The following is a 9,897-nucleotide window of genomic DNA, read 5'->3' on the forward strand; positions in this document are numbered from 1 at the left end:
ATTAATGAACAGCAACATTATATATACAAACTTCCATAACGGAAGAGGGATGTAAATCCCTTAGAATATTTAGCTGAAAAAGTCAAAATAATGGTAAACTGTCACCAGAAACATTTAGCACAAAAAGAACATTGTGGAATGCAGTTTTTTATTTAGCTGATCATCCCAGGTCAAAAATGGTTAGCTCTAGCCAACTTCATAATTAATTTTGAACCTTACATGAAGTTTATCAATGAGCGATCGTCGAAAGCATCAAGAACCACCACGACTCATTTTTTTTTCAAACTGCGATTATCCAGAATCCCTCTTTGGATTGACTGGAATGCTCCCTATGATTGTCCGGAATCCGTTCTGGGATTGTCCGGAATCCCTTGTGGGATTGTCATGAATCCCTCTCAATATTAAATTAAATCCTCCCTGGGTAGTCCATAATCCCTCTTTGGATTGTCCGAAATCCCCCATCATATTGCTGGGAAGCCGTACTGGGATTGTCTGGATCCCCCCTTGGCTTGTTACCTTCTGAGGCTGTCATAAAACCTCCTTGCGATTGTTTGGAATCCACCCAGGGATTGTATGGAATCCTCCCTAGGTTTGTCCAGAATCTCCCCTGGGACTGTTATGAATCCTCCTTGGGAGTGTCCATCAGAATCCGGACTGTGCGGTTGCTAATTTTTGCAGTACTCGAACGTCATCTGCATGGCAGTAAAGCAAAACATCTCTGGCTGTTCCGTATGGTCATCATGAAAATCTTCCATCGATTTTGAGGGGGTAGCGGCAGCTTGTAGTTGCTTTCGTACGCGTGCTATACAAAAGTGGTTAAGCAATACGTAAAATTTACTTTGCTTGACAGTATCGGTTTAGACTATTAGGTTGCTATGTGTATATGATTCTAAGCAACGCGAGTAGCTCAGAGTTACACAAAATTAGCTCCGATTTTGCTCATGATCAAAAGCTGTCTCGCCCCAAGTGACCTGATGAATGACTAAAAATTCTTGGAAATTTCCGGAGTGAGAGGTCTCCGATAGATGGTAGGAGCGAGAGGTCTCCTAGTCAAAAATTAAAATAAATAAATCCTTACCAGCATTGGTTGGAAATCCTACAGTAATATCAACATGAAGCTTTAGGGTGATAATTTCTTAATTATAGGAAAAGTTTCGAAGAGGATAAGTTGATAATTCCGCTAGAGTACGGCAGTGTGAAAATTGAATAGAAGTTGAAATTGAGTGAAGGGCCATTTCTCTAGCGGAACTATCAACCTATCTTCTTCGGAACTTTTTCTAGTTAATAAATTATCACACTAAAGCTTCATGTTGATATTGTTAAAGTCTGGAACGCGTAAAAATTGGTCAACTTCGAATTGGTGTATTTCTGTTAAAAATACATTTAAAAAAACCTGAAATGCTGCATTTGAAAGTTGAGTGTATATACAATGGTTACTATGATGAGTTTTCACCGTTTGCTCTCCAGCTTTCAAAATGATGTCCAAGCTAGAGGAGCAGCGTGTCAAAATTTTGCTCGCAGAGCAAGAGAATCCGACGTTCTCACATGCCAAGTTGGCAAAATTGCTGGATGTGGCCAAATCGACTGTGACAAACGTTTTAAAAGTGTTCGGGGAGCGTCTGTCGACCGGCAGGAAGCATGGAAGCGACGTCAATCGTAATCCGGACGTGGCAGCGACGACGAAGAAGGTTGTAGAGGTTTTCCGTCAAAACAATTAAGAATAACTCGTTATCGTTTCTAGATTAAAATCTTCTTTTATTCTGCGCACTCCATCATCTCCACTCCCGTTCACTCGCCCGTCCTTTCTACCTCTCCCCCAATCCACCACACCCACATTCATTCCCCCGTTCAGCCCGATCCAAGGTTGTAGATGTTGTTCAGGTGTGCTCCATTACAGCTTGTAATTGTATGCGTTGTTAAAGGCGCGTTCCTACATCCCCCTTAAAATATCCTGATCTAATACGGCACATAACTACGGAACCACGATGGTTCCTGGCGTTGTCGTTTACTCCCACATTCATTTGCACCTTGTGTGTCACCCGGTGTGTCAACAGAACTAGTAATGCCAGAAGCACTGGCTCCTTCCGATGCGTCTGCCGTTGGTGTTCCGTCCGATGCATTGTCGCTGCCAATCCTCTTGTCGGTTCCTTCGAGGATCTTCTTCAGGTGAGCAGTATTTCTCCTGTACTCCTTCCCGGACACGGTAGATTTTATTTTTGCATCAGACCCAGTTTTTGTGAGCACAACAAATTCTTCATTGACAAAATCGGTGCTTAGCTTGTTGTTTCTCTTAAATCTTTTCATCAGCACCCGGTCTCCAACTAACACCTCACTTTCTCGTGCTTGTCTGCGGTTGTCGCTGTATTCCTTCCCTTTCTCCTTTATCATAGAATCGTGATCCCTTACCTCCTCATCGTCACAGGTAGGCGTGATGTGTGGAAGTTTAGTTCGTATTCTCCTTCCAAATAGTAGCTCTGCTGGCGAACGTCCAGTCGTAGAGTGAGAAGCAGCACGGTACATCAGAAGGAATTTCTGAAGTTCTTTGCGCCAATCCTGACCCAATTCTTGAGCGATCTTTAGACGCTTTAGTATTGTTCTGTTCTGGCGTTCCACTTCTCCGTTCATTTGGGGCCAGTAAGGCACTGTATTGATTAGTAGAATACCATAGTCTTTGCAAAATTTGGAAAACGTTTCGCATTCTTCACTTAGTGGTGGTGCGTTGTCAGCAGTCAGTGTAACCGGTATTCCGTGGCGACTGAAAATCGTTATCAACTCAGCGATTGTATCCTCAGCCGTGATCGTGGTCATTTCACACACTTCGTAGTACCTACTGTAGTAATCGACTACAACCAATAGGTATTGTCCTTCTGGTAATGGTCCTAAAAAATCAATCGCTACGTCCTCCCACGGTCTAGCAGGTAAGCTTCGCCGGCTCATTGGTTCAGGAGCGTCTGGAGCTGACACGAGTAAGCACCCTCTGCAGCGTTTAACATACGAGTCAACATCGGAGTCTATCTTGGGCCACCACACCGAAGACCGAAGATGACTTTTCATCATCCGGGTGCCCGGGTGCCCTTCGTGAGCAAGGGAAGCACTTGATCTCTCAGATTCCTAGGTACAACTATTCGATCCCCTCTCATCAGCACATTACCAACGCAACACAGTTCTCTGCCTATGATGCGGTATTCAATTGGTAGTTCAAATAAACGTCCACTGCTGAGAGCTTCACAAGCTTTTGATATTTCTTCGTCCTGGCCAGACGCACGGTCCATTTCTTCCCAACGGATAGCTGCCGTTGCAGCAGCTGCGCGTCCAACTTCGTTCACGAATAGTTCTTCTGCAACATCGAAAGGCACTGGTTTCAGCGAAGAAAACCTGGAAAGCGCATCTACTATGTTCTGTTCCCCTGATATATGCTTAACATTATACTGGAACCCTTGAAGTCGGAGAACCCATCTTTCTACTCGCGCACACGGTTTTGAACGAGGGGTAAAAAGGTACGTCAATGCCTTGCAATCCGTTATTAGATTAAATGGTTTCCCTAGGAGATACATTTGAAATCTTTCAACGCTCCAGACTAATGCCAACGCCTCTTTCTCTGTCTGGCAATATCTCCTCTCCGTCTCGGTCAATGACTTGGAAGCGAAGCAGATCACACGGTTTTCTCCTTGGTTGTTCGTCTGAATAAGAGCAGCTGCCAATGCCGTAGGACTTGCGTCGGCAATCACCGATGTAGTGTCCTTGCAGTTATAGTATCCCAAGTTTTTCTCTTTCGACATAGCTTGTTTGATGGTATCGAATGCGTGCTGTTGTTCCTGTGTCCATTGGAATTTCACCGTTTGATGCAACAATCTCCTGAGTGGTTCATCTACAGCAGCTAGGTTTGGTATGAATTTATTCAAGTAATTAGCCAAACCTAGGAAGCTCTTGACTTCGGCTACGTTTTTCGGTTGACGAAAAGACAGCAGAGCTTCCACCTTGGATGGAGACGGCCGGATTCCGTTCGAACTGATTACGTGAGCTAAGAACTGAAGTTAGAACACTCTAATAATACATTTCTGAAAATTCAGAATAATACCGCGCTTATTAAGACGATCGAATACTATCTTTAGGCGGTTGTCATGTTCATCCATGTTCTTTCCCTCTATGTATATATCATCTAGATAGCAAACTGTTCCTTCACATCCCGACAAAATCTCGTCCATAACTTTCTGAAAAATTTCCGGAGCCGAAACCAGTCCGAAAGGAAGCCGTTTAAATCGGAAAAGGCCCTTATTTGTGATGAAAGTTGTGATATCACGAGATTCGGGTGCAAGCTCCGTTTGAAGAAATGCCTCTCGAATGTCTAGCTTGCTACGTACTTTTCCTGTTCCAATTCGAGCTAATAATTCATCCACAATCGGCATTGGGAATCGCTCTCTGACCACCGCCTCATTCACCCTTCTCAAATCCAAACACACACGAGGCTCACCGTTGGCTTTGCCCACCACTACCAAAGGCGACACCCACGTTGTTGGACCTGTTTTCACCTGAAATATTAAGAAAATGTTCCAATGATAAGTCAATCAATCAATGTAGCCTTAGAACAGTTAGGAAAGTAGTTTATTTTTTATATGCTTTCATTATTATTATTTTTTATTTATTATTATTATTCGGTAGAAGAGAAAGTATACATGTTTCATTTAATTAGTATTGATCTTCACCTCAATAATATCCTGCGCAATAAGTTCATCTAATTTTTTATTAACTGCAGCCTCATATGGAATGGCAACGCGTCGTACAGGCTGGCATACAGGCTTGACAGATGGGTCCATATGTATTTGCACTTGCACGTCTTTGATTTTTCCAAAAGCAACTTCACGTTTTTCCACCTGATTAATATCAATACCAATTTTCTGAATTCCAAGATTCTTGGCTGTGGCATCTCCGAGGAGACAGCGTTGACCTTCTTCTACGACGAAAACTTTTGCCGTTACCGTTCGCGAAGCAATTGTTAGCTCAGCATCGAAGGTTCCCAAAACCCGCAGTGGTATGTCACTACCATAACCTTTGATTATCTGCTTAGATCCCTTTTGCATGTTGGTAACCTTAACCTGTTGCTGTTTGAGAAAGTCCAGGCCCCTTCGTGTATCACATTGATATCGGATCCCGAATCCACCAATAGTTTAAGAAGAATGCCTCCTACACTACACTCAACGACATTCGATTCATTGCCTCCGTAAAAACAGTAGTATACCTTCGAATCATGTGATTCTTCAGAAGGTTTATGGTCGGACAGGTTAGATTTTTGTGGATCTAGAGAGTGATGACTTTCAACCAGGCGAATCTTATTGGTTTTCCCTGTTCTCGATGCAGATACCGATTCGAATGTACGTTTACGGCACACAGCTTCAAAATGACCAACTTTCGTACAGCGGCGGCAGACCTGATTCCGTGCTTTGCAAATTTCTGATGATCCAATGTGACCCTTCGTTCCACAACGATAACATGTGACGGATCTTTCACTGGGTTTCGAAAAATTGTGATTGTACGTTGTATTTCGGTTCACGGACGACATCCTGTTCTTCATACTTCGTTCCGACTTCACTTGAAAAACCTTTTCTGTTGTATCCGGAGACTTCAACGTTCCAATATCTCTAATCTGCTGCTCGACTCCTTCCATCATCGCGTCCATTTCCCTAATTTCCGATAACGATCTATCCTTTTGTAGAATTCGGCGTCGCAGTTCATCAGAAACGCATCCTTCAACGATGGTATCGATTACGAAAATTTCCGTAAGAACTTCTTTCACTTCGACAGAGTATTTTTCGAGTCCACGATCAGAAAGTTGTTGCCTGATTCGCATCACGAAGTGCGAAAACCGCTCATTTCGTTCTTGCTTAATCTTCCTCAACCGACAGCGTTCCAAAATATATTGACGACCCGGTTCGAAGTATGCGTCCAACTTTTCAACAGCTATATCGTACCAGTTTACCTTCGTTGCCACTAGCGGAATCTTATCGCCATCCGGTAGATTGTCGTACACTCGCTGCAACTGCTTTCCGCCCAAATACAACAGTTTCGCCCTCCTTTTCCGTTGGTCCGTCACGTCGTACGTGTCGAAATATATTTCCAATGCGGACTTCCAAGCTTTCCATTCTTTCGCCAAATGATTTTTCTCAATTTCTTCGCATCGGAATGCTGGAAGCGCTCGCGCTTCATCGATCTAAAATCAGATAGAAATCAAATTTACTCATCTTGCAATTCACCAGTCATAACAAAGACATCCCTCAGGAAGAATTCCAAATTTGAACATGCATAAAAAAATCAATGTAAACATCGTTAGTTGTGTGTTCTTCTAAAACCTATTGGCATTATAACTTCATTCTCAGAAAATAACTCTGCACCGAATTAATAGCGACTCATTTTCCACCTCCTCAGAGGTATCGCATTTTCCACTTCCTCAGAAGTGTTGCATTTTCCTTCTTAGACAAATCACTTTTGTCTACCTCCGCGGAGGAATCTTTTTTTTTTTCTACCTCCTCAGAGGAATCACTTTTATTTACCTCCTCGGAGGAATCTCTTTTTTTTTTACCTCCTCGGAGGAATCTCTTTTTTTTTACCTCCTCGGAGGAATCACTTTTATCTACCTCCTCGGAGGAATCACATCCATAGTCCCCTCCCGCATTTCAAATTCCTCAGAATCAGCAAGTGCACTAGTACAATCTCTCAAAATTGAATCTTATTTAATCAGATAGCATTTTTCTTCGTGAATGGCGTGGGTCACATAACCTCTCTTTTTCATAGAGTGCTAGGATAGCGGTTAGGATTTTCTTTTCAGATCCTTCCTTTAATACTTATTATACTTACAATTCTCTCCATCGTCGTCGCCAGATGTAGAGGTTTTCCGTCAAAACAATTAAGAATAACTCGTTATCGTTTCTAGATTAAAATCTTCTTTTATTCTGCGCACTCCATCATCTCCTCTCCCGTTCACCCGCCCGTCCTTTCTACACGAAACGAAAATCAATTATTTAATTCATGTGTTTCACTTATACATTTTTGCCAAAGCATCAGCCTTATACATTCCATAAAACAAACCACATAGGTCCTATTAGAATGCATAAAAGGTATGTGTGACAGCTTATACATTTCATTTGACACATGATCTTTATTAACTTTTTGCAAGGCGTCTGCTTATTAGTTGGCTTTATACATTTTATGAATAATCAGCAATGGAAATTTGCCAAAAGGTATAAGGAGATTTCTATTCGTGTACCTCTCCCCCAATCCACCACACCCACATTCATTCCCCCGTTCAGCTCGATCCAAGGTTGTAGATGTTGTTCAGGTGTGCTCCATTACAGCTTGTAATTGTATGCGTTGTTAAAGGTGCGTCCCTACAAAGGTGGTGGTGAAATATAAGTGGAATCCTAACCTCTCCATCCGGGACGTCGCTGGCAAGCTTAATTTCTCCCATATTACTGTGCATCGGGCCAAGAAACGAGCCGGGTTGTCAACGTTTAAGAAGGTGAAGGTGGCGAACAGAGATTACAAACAAAACACGTCGGCAAAGCAGCGGTCCCGAAAGCTGTATACGAATCTGCTCACAAAGTTCGACTGTGTCGTCATGGACAACGAATCTTAAGGTGGCTGAAATTTTCAAAACCATCAAACTATCGGAGTTCCCGAAAAAATATCTCGTCTGGCAGGCAATATGCACGTGTGGTCTAAAAAGCGGCATTTTCATTACTACGGGAACCATCAAGATCTACGTGCAGGAGTGCCTGGAAAAACGACTGCTTTCATTCCTAAAGCAACATAATAGACATGTGCTGTTCTGGCAGGACTTGGCGAGCTGCCACTATGGGAAAAAGGCAATCGAGTGGTACGATGCAAACAACGTGGTTGTGGTACCCAAAGACCACAACCCTCCCAACAGCCCAGAACTCCGCCCTATCGAACGGTATTGGACCTTGGTCAAACGGAATCTAAAAAAAAAAATAATAAATCCATAGAAAATGGGCAGCAGTTTTAATCGGCGTTCGGCGGCGAATAAGGTCGAAGAGACCACTGTGCAAAATTTAATGGAAGGGGTTAAGCGGAAGGCACGGCAGTTCGGATTTGGCAAACCAAAAGAATAAACGAACATTTTTTCCTTTAAATATATGAATTGAACTACAAAAAGAAAAATAAGAAGATTTTTGTGACATGAATTTTGACTGAAAGAAACGATTTTTTGTCGACCAATTTTTGCGCGTTCCAGTCTTTATAGCATTTCAAACCAACTCTGAACATCGTTAACTTCATGTATGAAGTAAGAAAACAATAACTTTGAATTTAAATTGTTATGTTGAAAATTACCGTACTGAAAGATCTTCGATGCTGATCAGAAATAGCAGAGCTCTTCTTGCCAAAGGAAAGATCTCGTTTCTCTGTATTAAGATGAATGCATGATGAGAACAGAAATTGGCAATTAATGATGATGGAGATGCGAAAAATCAAAGTAAATTTTTCGAATATTGATTTGCTAGCTTGATATATTTCGAGAATCGAGAATTGAGATTTAGATACGTTGCACCTCCTGGTTGAAAATGGTGTTGAAACTAATGGTGAAGTTGAATGAATTGTAAGATTTTTATGCAGATGTCGATAGCGATGTTGAAGCTGTTATCCGTGTTGGAGTTGATTAATTTTGAAGGCGACGGACAAGAAGCAGCGGCACCAATAGTAGAGCAGCCGAGAAAGCAGCATCGCGGATTCGTGTAGCCGTGATCGAGGCTAGAAACCTCGGTTCGGGCACGACATAAGGGTGCATTTGCATTGGCATTGCGAGTTAAAGATTGAAACCTTAATATTTACACCTATAGAGTGGTTTCAAGCAGTGTTACCAGATTTTTGAACTTGAAACCGATACACAGATAAGGTTCATCAGTATACCGATTTTTGCTATATTATACCGCGCTCAAACGTCAGAGAGAACAATTATGGAATACTTTTACCTTTTGAATATGCCAATTTATTGAGCCTCAAAAATGATTCATCTTTAAAAATGTCTTAAGCTTGATACTCTTTCGACTAGTACTTATACTTCCACGTCGTTATTTTTTACCCAGGAATCAAGAAACAGCTGATGGTTCATTCTGGTAATTCCTGAGCCAATCTGGTTCATCACGTAAAATTTTCGAATGGATTTTCAATCGTAACTTTGTCTGGACCTTGTTTAAAATTACCTGATTGTCTCAAAATAGTCCATCGGATATAACAAATTTAGTAAAGGGCAGCATTGCAATGATGCCTCACCAATAATATTGTTAACATTTTTGACGCAAAACTATTGATGGAAATATTTTCAATATTTCTGCCGTGTGGGGTGCATTAACCAGGGCTCCTTCCATTCATTTCGGCAAAAAAAAAAAATGTTTTATTTAATTATGGAATAACAAGATATTATGATAATATTTCGTTTGCGTTAGCAACAAAAAAATATTGTAAAGTTTGTGTTTAACACATAATACCTGCCAATTTTGCTACATGAGAGTCGCAATAAGCGATTTTGTCATTTATCTCACCCACTCTCCGCTCTTCACTCTTCGCGAAAAGGCAATCAGAAAACCACTCATTGTGACTCTGTCAAAGATAAATTTGCAAGTTTTATGTGTCAAACACAAACTTTACAATCTTGTCTTGTTGCTTACGCAAACCAATTATTATTATAATATCTTATTATTCCATAATTTAACGGTGCCGGTGGTGTAGATGTAAGCGTGATTATCTCTCACCCATGCTTGGCATACACAGTTTTAGTCACGAACTACTCATTTGCTAATAACTTTGCACACAGTTGATGGAACATAGTTCTTTTTAAAGCAGTAGATAGAATAGTGTGTAAACTATAGTTATGCTAAAAAAAAGTAG

This window comes from Ochlerotatus camptorhynchus, unplaced genomic scaffold, assembly GCF_037179485.1.
Source record: "Ochlerotatus camptorhynchus isolate MF236.1 unplaced genomic scaffold, CSIRO-AGI_Acam_v1.1 ptg000639l, whole genome shotgun sequence".
NCBI classification, from domain to species: Eukaryota; Metazoa; Arthropoda; class Insecta; order Diptera; family Culicidae; genus Ochlerotatus; species Ochlerotatus camptorhynchus.